The sequence below is a fragment of the Anopheles coustani genome, chromosome 2 (assembly GCF_943734705.1).
Source record: "Anopheles coustani chromosome 2, idAnoCousDA_361_x.2, whole genome shotgun sequence".
Lineage (NCBI taxonomy): Eukaryota > Metazoa > Arthropoda > Insecta > Diptera > Culicidae > Anopheles > Anopheles coustani.
In genome coordinates, this window is record NC_071289.1 from 33,663,868 (window position 1) to 33,679,224 (window position 15,357).

Sequence of the window (15,357 nt, forward strand, 5' to 3'; positions counted from 1 at the left end):
GCAGAAGCTGTTTTCTTCTTCACCAAGGCATTGAGTATGGAAAGTGAGAGCAAAACAAAACTTGCATTAATGAAAGCAACACGCAGCCTTCGGTAGGGAAGCTTTCTTCCGACTGTGTCGATCTCGATGTTGAGATTTCTAAAAATCTATGTTCCGGAACAGCTTTCCGATGTAAATGTAGATTAGTTATTTATTTGCCCATATGACACACATAGTTTGCTAATTGATGCATTATTTGGCCAGTCAAGTGTTGCTTGAATTTAAAACTTTATTTATCTTTGAACTCTATAATTTACCTACAGAGTTGAAATTAGAAATAAAAAGTGATACCTTTCCTTCTTTCTATATCTACGTTGCCATTGACCGTAATGGATGATACATTTTATTCTTTTTCCTTATTACATGCAAAGCATGTATGCTCTTATTGTCGAAATCGATTGTTCGGGGCAAATAAAAACATCATCGAGATGAAAAGGCTCATCGCGGCCGAATGTATAATCCACGCCATAATTTGCGGATCTTAATTACGCGCGGTTGCGTGCGGCCCAAACACAAGTTTATATTTGTGGGTAAACAACCTTTTTATGCATGAAGTGAAATAGAAATAAAAAAATCAGATTACTTCCTGCCACCCCCAGCGGGGGGGAAGATTCAGTTTGGAGGAAGTGGAAGAAGTGTTTTTTACCGTAGCGCGTCTGCATACGTAGGTTTGATTCCGAGTGCATGATCCACCGCGCCAACCTCGCGGCGAGAAGCCTGTGGGTTAAAGTAATTGAGACTTTGCACGGGAAAACATTATTTGGTGCGCTTGTATGTGCTCCACATACGCACCGCGAGAGGATGCATATAATTATTACACAAACAATAGAGCCAATGAGGTAGGAATTGAGCATTAAAAAACATACAAAGAAGAAAAAAACTTCCAACGAGATTCGGCGTGAATTAGAAGGAAAACACACACATAGAGAGAAATGGGGGAAAAACCGGCCACGATATTGGGTGCGCGCACGCCCGGTATGGAGAAACAAAATAGAGAAATATAGTAAAGGCAAATTGCTGCATCGCGCTTGAAATGTGGGTGGGTGTAATTTCGTTCGGTTTGGTTTCTTTTCTGTAGTTGTTGCGGATTAGATTTTCATGTGTGAGGCTTTTTTTTCCCACCCATCATATTCATCTCGCTGGCTCCGCGGACTGACTGACGCAAATTTCCTCCCCACCCACATCAAATGGGGGTGTGGGGAGAGGATGACGCTGAGCTCATTAGAGACACTACTCATCATACATTCCTTCCTAGGAGTTTGGCAGCGTGTGTTAGAATGGCCGGCGCTTCACTCCGCTGGATGTTTTAAAATTTGCGAAATGGAGCATTCGAGCATCGGGGCGGTTGAAATATGAATCATGCTGCTCCGGTCACGGTGCAATTTTTGGGGCCGAAGCTTTTCGGGGAGCGTTGGATTCATTCGAGTTGCCTACTTTCTGGTGGGGCATTCCGTGTGCCTATTTGTTATGCAAAGAGGTTAGATGGATCGATTGATGCTATCCTTCAGGAGTGAATTAATTTGTGATTAAATTAGAAAACTAACTGAACGAGGCAATGGTGTTTTATCTAATCTCATCTTTGTTTCATCGATCAGTTTGTTTGAATTTTAATTTTGAAACGCGCTGTTTCGATTATCACCAAAATCTACTCTTTTTTTCTGGTTAGCAAGTCGATCATAATCATTAGAACGAAGCAGACAAAAAATAACAGGCTCATTAATATTCTAATCGCCAGCTACCGCAATCGGCTGGACCAATATCCAACATTCAAGGCAACGAACGCGAACGCGCAACATAACACTGGCGAAACTGGTGGCAATCGATTGCCGGAAAATCCTTCGAATCTGTGATTGATTCCGGCATCAATCGGTTATGGCGTGAAAATGGCCAAAGCACGGCCCAAACAGGGAGGAGGCCGATTGGTTCGTGTGGGAAAATGTGTGGGAAAAAAGTGTATCGCTTTGGATTCGCTTGTTTATTTTGAACAGATCGTGGTGGTTTTTTTTTTCTCTTGGCCGATGCCTCCACTTCCCTTTATGATGGATTCCCTCGTATGAAAACCGTCACTAATGAACGCCGAATATCTGACGCCTTACTACCCCTCTCGGCAGAATAATAACGGTGCCGCGAGGTACGTCGGGTGCCGGGAACGGTAGAGGTACGGAGAGGATGAAGAAGTTTTGGGTTAGGAAATGTTACACAAACGGCATGGAACCACCACCACCCCCGGCCGGCCCCATTTCGTATGATCATGCAGCCACACATGCGCACACACGCACGGACGATCGCACGGTGAGGCAAATGAATCGAATGAATCAAATCTAATATTATATTTTCTCTCATTTCCTCCTGGCGGGCGTGCATCTGCGGGGACCACTCGTCCGGATTTTCCTACCTCGGCTCTGCCCCATCAAACCGAAGCCCGGAGATCGCTGATGGACGCTTTGATCGGTTTTCCGCTTTTGAAAAATGTTTAATGTTGGCCATGGCCGGGCAAAATAAATAAGGAAAAGCAGTCAAGACACGCTGATCGCGCTGGTGTGGTCTAGTCGGGCTCTAGTTTAGGTTACGCGTGAGGTTCACATTTTAAGATGATATAATGGGCCGCATTTAGTTGGATTCCATCAACCAGCGTCCGGCGGGACGAAGCTCGCGGGGCAGCATCGATCGGTTTCGCATAGATCTCGGTTGCTCTGTGGCCGAAGTGGTGAATTTGCTCCCCCAAGGCTCACCCCTAGCAGAGGCCGACCAAGTGAGTTGCAAAGTAAACGAACGACTCCGCGTCATGCTACTTTGCTGCTCATGTCAATCGGTGGCGCAAAATTACTTTGAAAATTGGCGGCATATCAAACAACGTTAAAATATTACAATCGTTATAAATTCATGCTTATGAGCACCGTCCGCTCGGTATCCAATATACCTTGGCATCCCGTCGTTGTTTTTTTTTCGCTTTATATTTTTATTCCTCCTTTCAATTTCCTCCGATTGAATCGAACCGTAGCGCTGCACAACCATTTCGATATGAGGCCCACAAAACGTTCCGATTCCGAGGCATGAGCGCGTAACCGAAATACCGAATGATATTACGTTCAATTTGAATTCATTTGGATCCTCCAAAAACGCCCCCGGGGGATAGGTTACCTACCTTCGAAAAACGCCCCGAGGTGCTTCGACGGCTCCCGTGCTCGATTGGATCGTTTTGTGCCCAGGTTCTTATTGGGTAGTTGGTAGGAGTTGGCTGGAGTTTGCGGCGTAATCAAACGCATGAGATAGATAGCGCAAGTGCGGTTTGCTCGGTCTAATGAAGCATTTCTTACAAAACCTCCCGTCCATCAGTTGATACTTGATGGTGGGATGTTGGGAAAAAAGGGAGCAGAAAAGTTCATTTGGTAACTCGTTGATGAAGTTGATTAATGGTACCAAAGTTGATAGGCTTTAATGTCTGGAAGATCGAGAGGCTGGTAACGAACTGCAGGCACATTCAAAAGACGTGGAAAAGTGTACCGAAAGTCCAAGGTCGCTGTTGGTTTTGTACCTCATAGTTCCCGATTTACTGATATAAGTTTCCTAAAGACATAAAGCGCATCTTGCACTTTAGTTGCAGCAAAATTTCAACGGGATACAAATAATTGAATTCCAAATGTACATCATTTGTATGAAGCATGTAATTTTCTTCACAAAGGCCTCAATATGGCTGAGGATGCAGTGAACTGTGGTTTGCTTTTCAATCGATCTGTTTTTCACCAGCCTCAAACAACATCAACAACAACATTAACGAGGTATCGTTCACTGAATCTAAAGCAAGTCGTGCCAAACAGCGCTTATCTGACAACCTTCATCAACCTTCTAACGAGCCAAATTAACGCCCAGGAAGTGAAGCGATGGTTTCATCTGGCTGTGACTTTTCCAGGTCAAGATCAACATCCTGCGCCCGTGTCCATCGATCCCCGTCCTTTCACTTTCCTCTTCCGGGCGGTGGCTGCTTGTCACGCGCGCGAATACGAAAGGAAACGTCCCAGCGGGACGATTGGTTCCGCCACCGGAGCTGCACAAACTTTCGCTCACGGAGAGAACTTAGATCTACGGAAAGGGTTGGTCCGCATTTTCCGCTACGCTTGGCGGTCTTCTATTGGCCGAGCGATATCGATGGAGTCAGATTTGGAACTTTGGGATAAAGTCTGATAAGATCTGACCCCGTTCGAGCACCACCACAAGGCTAAGTAACGGAGAGTTTAATCTTCATAACGGAGCACCAACGCCCTCTGATGGAGACCTCTGTTTAAGGGTCTTGAGGTCAGAAACTGTATCAAGCATTTCATTCATATTGGGTGGGTCTTGTTGCTGAAACGGCATTGATTTAGCATCGGAGAGCCTTAAACAATCGTGATCGTTTGACAACGGAGCCTATACACTGAAGTTCTTTGCCATTTTGTACGATGCCCTTCCAAAGCGGCAGATATTCGCTACCCTTCGTCTAGAGGTCACGAATGTGGCAAATTTCGGCTCTTTTGCTCCGTTGTTCACAGCCCTCCCGAACACAATGCAATGTCTTAGCAGCGTACGGTTTGAGTTTTGCTATTTTTAGGCCCTCTCCGTTGCGGTGAGGTCAGAATGAATGGACGTCCGCAAATATGTCCCGCAGAATGGGAGGGAGTGGTTTTGAAGCCGGCAGTTATTGGAGAACCGGCACCGGAACGACTTTGGCGAATGTTCGACGACGCCGTCCGTACGCCAAGAGCACGATACTAATCCATCCGATCGGGGGCCGAGCCTTTTTGCCGGCGAACGCATGTGTGGCGTTGGCTAGTCCAGAGTACAATAGGAGTCTGAGGTCGATGTTGATGTTAAATGTTTTCTACGCTTTGCCTAGAGTTTCCCGTCTTGGGAATCTGTTTGCCATTTTTCTTCTATCGATCTTGTTTTTGTTCAGACCAACCCTAGATGCGATGGGTAGTAACGCTGCTGCTTTCGTTTGGGGCCAGATTTACAGCTAAAGGTCACGGAGGAAAGGCCAGCAGTTGTTGCTCGTTAAGAACATAAGCATGATATTTTCCTTCTTCTATAAATGAACCACCATTCATTGAAGAGTGTTCCTGAGGCCAAGAAGCAAATAAAACTAATGATGGCTGAGCATATCTGAAAACCAATCATCTTTCGGGAGGTCGATACAATTTCTCGAACACTGATTCTGCGCCAACTCCTACCGATCGGTTTGAAACGGATGCTGCTACAGTTCAGTTTCAAGCGATCCCGATTCGTGCTGGGATTGATATTCAAAAGTGCGCCCTTCGTCGAGAACTAGGTTGATGGATAGGATAGGAGAGAGAAACTGTTGTTACTTTTCTTGTTTATTTGCCGACTTCCTGCACTCCCGCGCTCCCTTCCACAAACTTCCTCCTTGCTGCCATTTCCTGCAGCACTTTGGATACATTTGGATATGGGGGTGTAGAATGTTTCATTCACAGTCAGTGCCGCTTCCTCCATTTTGTTTCGGTTTGTTGATGTTGTTTCACGGTTTTATTTGCGGATCGGATACCGATCACGTAATCAACTCCCATTTTGGTCCATTCGATGGTCTTGATCTTGATCACGCTTTGCAGGGATAATTACCTACGAAAGTCTAATGAGGTTTGAGTTCTCGTTAGCATAACTGCATTTGCTAGAGTATTTATTTTACGCATTATTCTTCTATAGTAAGTTTTGTTTCCTTTTTGTACGAATGTTATCTATTATATATTTTAGTTTTTTTTTTGCACGGAGTTTTTTGTACACTAAAAACTCGACCAATACTGAACCGTCGATTCTTAAACTTTCCACATATTAAGTTTAAGCTGTGCAGGTGTTTATTAACGAAAACGAAACAAGAATTTTCACATTTTACACTTACCTTACAAAAAACAACACACCATAAAAATGTACAAAATTTTGTGTTGCACAAACCAAAGATTGTCTATAACTTTCTTTTTATACAACACGGGGAAATCGATGAAATATTGATCATTCAAACATTTCCATGATTGTAACTATTAAATAGAAACATAACTCTCAATTAAAGAGTAAAAACCATAATTCCCCTTCATCAAACTAGTGTGAAATATTAGATCTGTTCCGAAAATTGAAGAGTGTTTAGATACCACGTGGAACAACGTGATGTGTTACTCGATTAGATTTGTGGTAGAATACTATTCTTCTTTGGTAAATTACAAATACATTGTATACATTTTCTACAACATACTGCAACTCGGGTCAGTTCTGAATTTTCGGAGTACTTCATATGAACTTCCATGCATGCGGCATAAGAGTATCACTTTGCTTTTCTCCGCCAAGTCGTGTGATTTATTGACACCTTAGTTACGATAGGTCACCAGTGAACACTCTGCACAAATCTATCCATCTTTTTTCTGCGCCCCTTTACCTTTAACGCCTCCTCGCGGAACAAAAGAAGGGAGTCTGCTGACACTGACCTGTCACAAAGGGAGCAGCAAAATGGTTCGCGCGCCCTAGAGTGATTTATTTGCGGGTGCTGTTGTTGCCGCTGCCACTGCTGTCGCCAGTCGCCTTCGTGGGCAGCATTGCCATCATCTGCCGCCGGTTGGTAACGAAACCCCTTCGTGGCCGTCGTCTAATTGTTCATCAAGCGATCGATCACTAGGTTGGCGTGTGTGAGTGTTTCTGTACGTCATGGAGTTCGATTTGCGCGTTCATTTGCGTACATTAGGATGCCTCGAACAACAACATCCCCGGCGGTAGGCGATCCGTCGGCGTCGATTTCCAGCCCATTGGGCTTTTCGGCCTGCCGAAGCGCGGCGGGTCCAGCAGCTCATCCGCCGCGACAGACGAGAAAAGAGAGAGAGATTGAAAACATGGGAACGTAATTAACGGACCGAATGCGCATCGACTGTTTAGAAATAGCGCACCGAAGGCGATCGAGATGGGAAACGTGAAGCGCGCATGCGTATGACCATTTGCCGGCTTCAACCTATTGACCGACCGACTCCGACGACGACGACGACGACGATGGCGACCGACAGCTCATGGGCCACCATCATTCAATCTTATGCTCTCTAAACATATGCCCCACGCCGCGCCACCGCACTCACTCCCGGCCGATGCTTGAACGATGTGCTGCTGTCATTTTCATTTGGCAAATTGCGTTTGGCCTAGTTTCGCGTTCCGCGCCAACAGTGTCGATGGTGGTGGTGTGTTGGGGGGCGCCGCCCTCTCATCCTTTCGCCGCTGTTTACCCTTTCTCTTTGCTCCATATCGTTATTTTCGTTGCATCTCTCGTCTTCCTTGGGGTGGGAGGGGAACGCACACACCCGCGGCCGTTTAATTGTGGCTCTGTGACTTTTTTAAAATATCACATTTAATGAGCCCCACAGTGTGGGACTCTGGGATACATCGGTGGACGCTGGGATTTGTCCCAAGGGAGTCCGGTATCCGGCTCGGGAACCATAAGGCAAATTTGTATTGGTTTGTGGACGCAAATTTTGGCACGACAAGTAGAGAACGCTGAGATCCCAGACTTCCCTTACGACGGGACGTGGTGGTGTGCCATTTTGCATCCGCTTGGGCTAACGGGAGGGAGAGATACTTGTGATTTCGATATTTAAGTTCCACGTATTTCCTCCCCATTCTGGATCTCGCTCACCCCGTAGGGATCCGGCCCGATCCCTACAAACTGACAGCCAAATTAATGATCCCAGGCGTTTATACCTGTGTTGGGGCTGGTCGTGGCCGGTAGTGCCGTAACGAGACTGACAGCCGAACAAGCGTGGCCAGCCGACTGCCCTACTGTTAGTCGTTGTCGATTGGAAGTGGATCGGACGCCAGTTGGGGTCTTTCTCCTGTCCCGTGTGTGTGATATCGGCCGCTACGATCACGGTAACACATGTAGTTAAGGTTGCGATCGGGCTAAGGTTGTACTGCACGGTACCTTGTGTGACATGGCAGCTCACCAGCTCGGCCACTGAGGCTACATTCTGGACCCAGTAGTCAATCTCGCGTCGCTTTCCTTCACCGACCATATCGAAGCCTGCTGATTGACCGACCCGGCTATTTGCATATCAGCTCGCAAAATGGACCCTTTCGGTGAGGGAAATTCCTGGCGAAAGCAACACCTTCCTCGGCGGGCAACAGCCACAGTCAACAAGTACCGCATATGCGGCAGGACATAAACCTCATCGACCGCAAAAGCCTCGACGGGCATCTTTATCTCCTTAAACCGCCGCGAAAGTAGTCCAGCGGGGATACACGAATTATTATATCGGGTATGGTGAAATTAATTCAAGGACCCCACGGTACCTCCACCGCGCAGCGAAATCAGTCGTATGCTTTCTCATAAAGAACTTCGGCCTGTTGCTCCCAGCTCCGGCCGGTTGGCTTCACCCTTCGAGATTGTCTGCAGTCGATCTTTGCCAGAGGTACACGAGCCGACGGATCAATCCTTTGTCTGCGGCTCGTTGACGTGACCGGAAGAAAAAGTGAAAGTTGCATAGAATTTCCCTTTCGACCAGTTCCTTCTTCCGGTTAGCCCAGACTGGCTGCTGGATCACGGTTGAAATGAAAACTAGATGATGAGGGAAAAAAAACAAACCACCACTTATGGGTGCACATTTCTATTGTTCCGTTTGCATCTTCCAATAGTGCACACGCGAGCGAGTGGCAGCGTGTTGACGAGATCGGCTTAACGATTGTGATCCCCCCCGTGCATAATGGAGCAAGTTTTCCCTTTTGTTACCTCGGCGTTGTGGTGTTGCGGAGACATCGGCTTGGATTGCTTTGCCTTAAGGGCACAAACCAGACCGATCTGGTTCCTTTTTTTCTGTTTCGGTTTTCTATCCACCTTGGATGACAAAGCGCGGACGAATCTCTAAATCGTTGTCGCCCATCACGAAGAATCCTGTAGCGGATCCGTACTACTGCGTCCGTCTTGGAGGTATTCTTTGGCTATGAACTTTCGATTTCGTTTCACCGTCAGATTCGTGGCGGAATGTTAATAGCGCCGATACTCCGGGATATCGTTTCTATCGAATCGCGATGAACTCCGGGGGAACGAAAATCGATTCTTGAACAGGGAAAATTGTATCACGCTCAGTCGATGGCGTTAAACGATTGTAATGAAATTTGTTAGCTTCAAACATCCTCCTAACCGGGGAGCGATTGGCAGGATTTTCCTGCAGACTGTAAATACCCCTTGTATACCGCGAGTATAGAAGGTTGTTGTTCAATGAAGGGTTCCGTGAACTCTCGGTCCCGGGATCTCTTCAGTACCGAGCGGCGATGGACATCATGCACCCAACGGCAGTGTCGGCAGCATAATTACACAATCGCTGACAAACCAATAGAAGCGAGAGCCGTTCATTGGAGGATGTCTGCAGTGTCTTGTAGCTGGGAATGGGATTGCTGTCACCAAGAAATTGACCCGTCCCCGGGAGGCACAGCGTGGCGGAACGAGCAAAGTACGCGTCGTGGACGCGTCCGATGTCGTCAGGAGTTTTCGGTCAACCTGGCCATCCTCCATTTGCCTGATCTGCGTTGACGTGCCGTGTACTCGTTTAAAAAACGATTTAAAAAACAAGCAATGGAAGTTCGTTTCATCGACCTGGAAGTCCCCTAGAGGGAAAGAAGCTATGTCTGATGCCGATGGGGACGAATGGGGTCAGTTTCACTTTCAAAACGAAACAGAATACGATCGTGGTAATGATGGTAGCCCAACTGGGAGCAGTTTGACGTTATTCTGGGTGGAATTCGGGGTTGCCCGAAGCATTGTTTGCTTGAGTAACAGTTAGTTCTCGAGACGCGAGGAAGCTACGAAAACGTCAAAGAGGTTTTGCAGTTCAAATATAAAGTAGTATGTAACAACTAGAAGCGAACTATAATTTGTTTATATCGCAAATGTTTAATCCCGCAGGTTGAACTTTCACAATGTTTATCCCTTTGGTCCACGCGAATGTTTGATATCGCCTCGAAAAACCCTGAGAAAGCAACGAAAGTCCCGGTTTAAGCTTCCTGGGCTAGCATTTTACGACAAAAATTCATCCCTTCGACCGAAGGTCATTGGTTTAATTTTAGTTTATAGTCCAGCTATAAAGCATCCGCCTTCACAGAACGTCAATTTCATTCCTATCAGCCCGTCGATCGATCCCGTGGAAAATCTCTCCCGAACGGGGCCGATCATAAAAGATCGAAATTGGGAGCAACGCGTGGTCGCGGTTGCAGTGTTTGATACCGGCATGAAGAAACCAGCGCCGGAGACGAGATTCGGGTGGGAAAACCGGCCAGAAATTAAAGAAGTAGAAAAAACCACCGTCACCATAAACACCGGTAGCCCACGGATTTGACCCGCTAAAGAGCCACCGGAGCCCACGGGGTCCCACCGACCCATCTGGATTCGGCTGGCGGCTGTCTGCAGCCCGCCGGGAGGAAAGCCCAAACATAAAGCAGTCGATTGTGCCGCTGCCTTCATCCGCGTCGAGGAGAACGGTGGCGTTGGAGGGGTCGGATTTTGCGGTTCGTTAGCATAAGTGGACCAACGGTCGGGCCGAAGTGGCGACGCACGACACCGCACCACAGCTATTAGGAATCGAAAACGAAAGCATTCAGAACCGCACGCCACCGGCATGCAGATTTATAGGGTCTTTACGGAAGCGCGCCGAACAGACGGGTGTCTGTGGATGAAAGTAAAACATACTTGACGGCAGAAGTGGGAAAAGCTGTAGGACTTGGCAACTTTCTCCCCGCCGAATGATACAATCTGATCCTCGCCGGGGTTCTTTGCGATACGATCGGGTCAGATTGAGCCTCGCCGGCGTTTGGAATTACAATGGGATATGTGGGAAGAGGCAGTTATGTGACTTATTGGGATGCTAAAATGTTTCAGGAGCTGGTAGACCAGCGGACTTCAAATTCCATGAAATGGTTACGATACCTGGTTTTAAGCTATATTTTGTTCAGAACTAAGGGTTCCGGTAAATCTTCCCACAAACAGTTATATATCGCATACTGGGAACGGGAGTTCGGTTATATCATCCTTATTCGGGTCACAAGGTCATTGGAGAACGTACATTTTAACTGCCTTTTCCGAAAGGAAGACATACCAGAGTCCGTTCCTCGTTCCGAGGGACAATTATGTGTATCTGCTGGATGCCGGAGTTACGACCTTACGGCGCAACGCTACCCTCGCCCGTTCGAGGATGACCGGGTCAATTACGTGGTTTTGTCTAGCTGGGCTACCGGTCGGTCGGTCGGTCGATATCGTGGGGTTCGTGAGTTCGTGATGGTCCTACGCCGATGACCCAATTTTGTCACCGCCTCGAGGAATAACATCGATACTGACGAGCTGCTGACATCGTTGTCTTCAAGTGGTCTTTTGTTTCTCTTCGAAAGAAGTCCTCTCACTTGGCAAGCCATCAGAGGAAGTTGTTTAGTTAAAAAAATGGTTAAATCAACTCATGTTCACTTTTTTTCCAGTAATTTATTACATCCGCTGGAACCTCGATGGACACGTTTGCCGAACATTGCATTCCAACGCCAAGTACATTCGGCGAGGTTAGCGAAACGATCGCACTTTGACACTGTTGTTCAGCTTTAACTTTACCACATCTTCGAATGTCAATTTCTGCGATTGGAATCTGCGGTAGGAAAGCTACCGGTTGAAGCTATGCTAACAAGCATCAACATGAGGAGAGCAGAAGATGTTGCACGGCCCAGGACGGTCGATCTTTTCCGAGCGCCGCAAGCCACCGGCCGAATTGGCGGAAGTTTTGACGTCGAAATCGTCAAGAATCGTGAGCAGAGAAAGGCCACACCACGGTCAGCCAGCCTGTAGCCCCCCGCTCGTTGTAAGGGAACTACACTGAAAAACTACAAATCTGCGAGTCTGCGTTGTGCGCCTGTCAGTTGCTAACAACCAAACGTTTGGCTCGTTCATTTTAGCATCGCTGTCCGGCGAGTGCATGTTCGTTCCAACTCGTGGCGTGGATTGGTGTCGATCGATCGATCGATGCCGTTGATGAGTACCAAGAGTGTGAGAGACAGAGAGACTCGTGCAGACAGATGACCGGCCGGCGAACACAGCGGCGTGAAGATGGGGGCATGTGCACTGGCTCTCTGCATGGTTGGTGGTGCGGCAGAAGAAATGCTAGGTTCGGGAAAAGTTCTATTTCGTGACTTACGGACAGGCGCGCGCGGACTAATTAGACTTGGTTCGAAGAAAGGCCGACTTCCATCCCCGAGGGCTAGAGACTTCGCGATCCAAACGATCGGTTGGTCGGGTCTTGTCCAGACTTTCGGTCTCTTCATCCCGTGCTGGCGAAGGGAACCAACCAACTCACCGGTGAAGCCTCAACTTTCTTAACCCCAGGGGGGAGGAATAACGGATCGATCCATTTGAACAAGAACCGCACGGTGAACCTCGCGAGCCGAGCTTCACCAGAGGGTGGACGAGTTCGAGGGAGGACGTCCCGGGGGAATGCAAACCCCCCGCGTGTCCGTTTGGGGAAGGTGTTCAATATTTCTCACTCTCGATGACCTTTTTTCCCGGGCGCGTACTTTCCCGCGCTCGTGTTACTTTTGCGCCGAAGTCGTCATTAGTCGTCCTGCCGCGCGCTGCAGGAAGGAAGCGCTCACTCACTTTCTACTGCGGAGGACGGCCAACCGCCGCTCGCCGTAATGCGGAAGCCATCATCACCGTTCTGTCCGAGTACGTGACGTCGTCCGCGGCCAGGACGTGGATGAAGATGAGGTTCCTTTTTTATGCTGTCTTTTGCTTTGCGGCGGTCGTGGACATGATTCCAGTCCCCCGGGGGTACCACGAGGTTTTGCAACTGGTGGAACGAAAATAATGCGCTGAAAAACGCCGTTCCAGGTGGGAGTCCTACTCGTTCTGGTAGTAGAAAAAATGGGGGCCTGCTGGAACATGGACCTTCGATGGTCAGGCGCGCTCGCGATCATTAGCGATCGTAATTTACGCAGATTGACTTTATCGTGAGCCACCACCATCACACCGCAGTCCGGTCGTCGTGGTCATCGTCAGCGTCTCCCCCGGCTCCAGACGGCGTGTCTGTTGAGGCAACCATCGCCGCGGCAACATTGTCGCCTCGCAATTGTTATACCAACGTCCCGAGGGTTTGGATTCTCTTGGTTGTTTGTTATTCTGCTTCCAGCCCAGCCGCAACATCGCTGCACGCCATTTGTGCCGGCAGGATCACAAATCAGAGCCTACGCGTCGCGGTTGAGCTCGCGGACAATTGCGAACAAGCTGCTCGCCCGCCCAGACACCCAGCGTGACGAGACGGAGACCCCGAGTGTCAGATCTGCACCATCGCTTGCTGACAATTGGCAAACGAATATATATTTCTGCCGCAACTTTGTTGTAATCGACTCCATGCGGGCGCGTGGGTCGTCCGACAGGGAGGTCCCATCCCATTCGGTGGCTGAGACTTGTTTTCTTTCTGAAACCGATCTAGATTGTTAAGGTCCCGAAGGCGAAACAACCTGGGAACGCACAGATGTTGAGATCCCCATGAGACGACGTCAAGAAGTCGTGGAAACTGTATTCTATCTGTGTTCAGGTTTGCGACCACCGGTCAATCAGAGTTTGAGATTTTGCTGATTGGAGCGGGCGCGCCTGGGAGCGTCGTCGTCTAACTACTACTACTCCGGGAGAGGGAGACTTTAATTAATGGAGCGCCTAAACGATCCGCCGGCGCGGACCACAACGATCGCGATCGGCGGATGGGTTAATTATGGGCTGCTACGCTGATTGGCGATTTGCTTACTAAGTGTAAACATACAAGTGCCAATGGGGTCGGTTGCATGGCCGAAGACGTTGAACTGCACGCTCCTTACCTGAACGCCTTGGTTTCTTCCCATATCTCCGGGTCTTCGAGCTATTGGGTGGTTGTCGTTTTGGTCCATTGGTCGAAGGCGTATCAATTTGCAGCCACCCGGTCAATTGTTCTCGCGCCTGATCGAGTAATCGAGCTGTGGGGAGTTTAAGACCTTGAAAAGTGCATCCAACTGGTGGTGGATACCACCGATGCCCATCTCCGGCCCGGTTGTGTGCGTCTTCTTTCGCCCTCGTCATCTCTCTGTCTCTCTACTCCATGAAGAGAAGTAGCATCATGTTGTGCCACAAGCCGAGTGCCAAATGGATTGGCAATAACTCGCCACAAATGACGGCGGCGGGGGTGCGGGGCTGATTGGATTCATTTACGCCCATCTGAGAGCGGGTGGTGCGTATTAATCTCGCCCATACCTCCATCGGGCTTATCGGGTGGCAGATTACCGGCAATGGAATCTTAGATTGTGACATACGACCTCGTGCTGTGGAGCTAAAAAAGCATTTATCATTCGGCGTGAGGTGGTGATGCTGAAATGCGTCTAGCAAATTAGTTGAAATCCAACCTCCTGCCTTCACTATTGTGTTCTACGACCGCGTACCAACACATCGACTCAGTTTCCTGCGTTTTGCGAGCTACATCTCGATGTGTTTCTAGCGTGTGAAAGGAGTAGAATTAATGTTTTTCCCCCCCCAAGCAGGTAATTGGTTCGCTGGCAGATTTCACCGGGATCGTGAACTGGTACGATCTGATATCGCTCTAATTTTAATCAAGGCCTGACGAGTGGCGTGACATTGTGTTGAGATGTTTTGCATTGTGGAACGGAGCCGGCTCTAATTTTGAGAAGATTTTGATTCGTTGATTCTCGTGTCTGTTCACAAAAATAAATGCATAAAAATTTGCGTTTTCCACCAATCCAAGACATCGCATCTCGTTGGTGAAAACCTTCAAATTGGAATCTTCATCTGTCACTTTTTGAGGTTAAGCTACCCCAGAAGTGGCGACTGCTGGGCGGTAATTTACAATCAACCTTGCCGGGCGAATGCAAAAAACTTTATCCGCAGGGAGTCGCAATTGTATCGCACTCGTTCTAATCGATCATCGCCGATCTTCTGCTGACCGTTGCCTCCGATGCGTCTCGCGATGCGCTCCAGTAATTTCGGCGGCCTCAATTGCGCCACGCGTCCCAAGCTGTCATCATTAGCGTGTCACTTGAGCTGCAGCAGCCGAGGCGAGTGGGGAGGTTTCCTTTGTCAATTATTTTGAATCATTTTCCATCCTTTTTGCCGAAACCGTGCTGAGCGAATGTCGTTCGGATGTTCGGGTTGAGCATGTTTTTTTTCTTCTGTTAACCGGATTTCGGAGGCATTCGAAGGCTGAAGGGTTGTGTTTTGTCCAAGTGTCGTTTGTATTTTTTTTTTCGGGCCCCTCTATTGCACCTCATCTCAAGTGTCCCTCCGGCTGCTGTTTTCAC

The 15,357-nt window shown here is 48.3% G+C and overlaps 1 protein-coding gene across 1 annotated transcript in view; it reads left to right on the plus strand.

Moving 5' to 3' along the window:
- Positions 1–15,357, plus strand: part of LOC131264272 (protein Shroom) — a 185,429-nt gene that overhangs the window by 60,718 nt on the left and 109,354 nt on the right. The gene's annotated exons all lie outside the window — the stretch shown is intronic.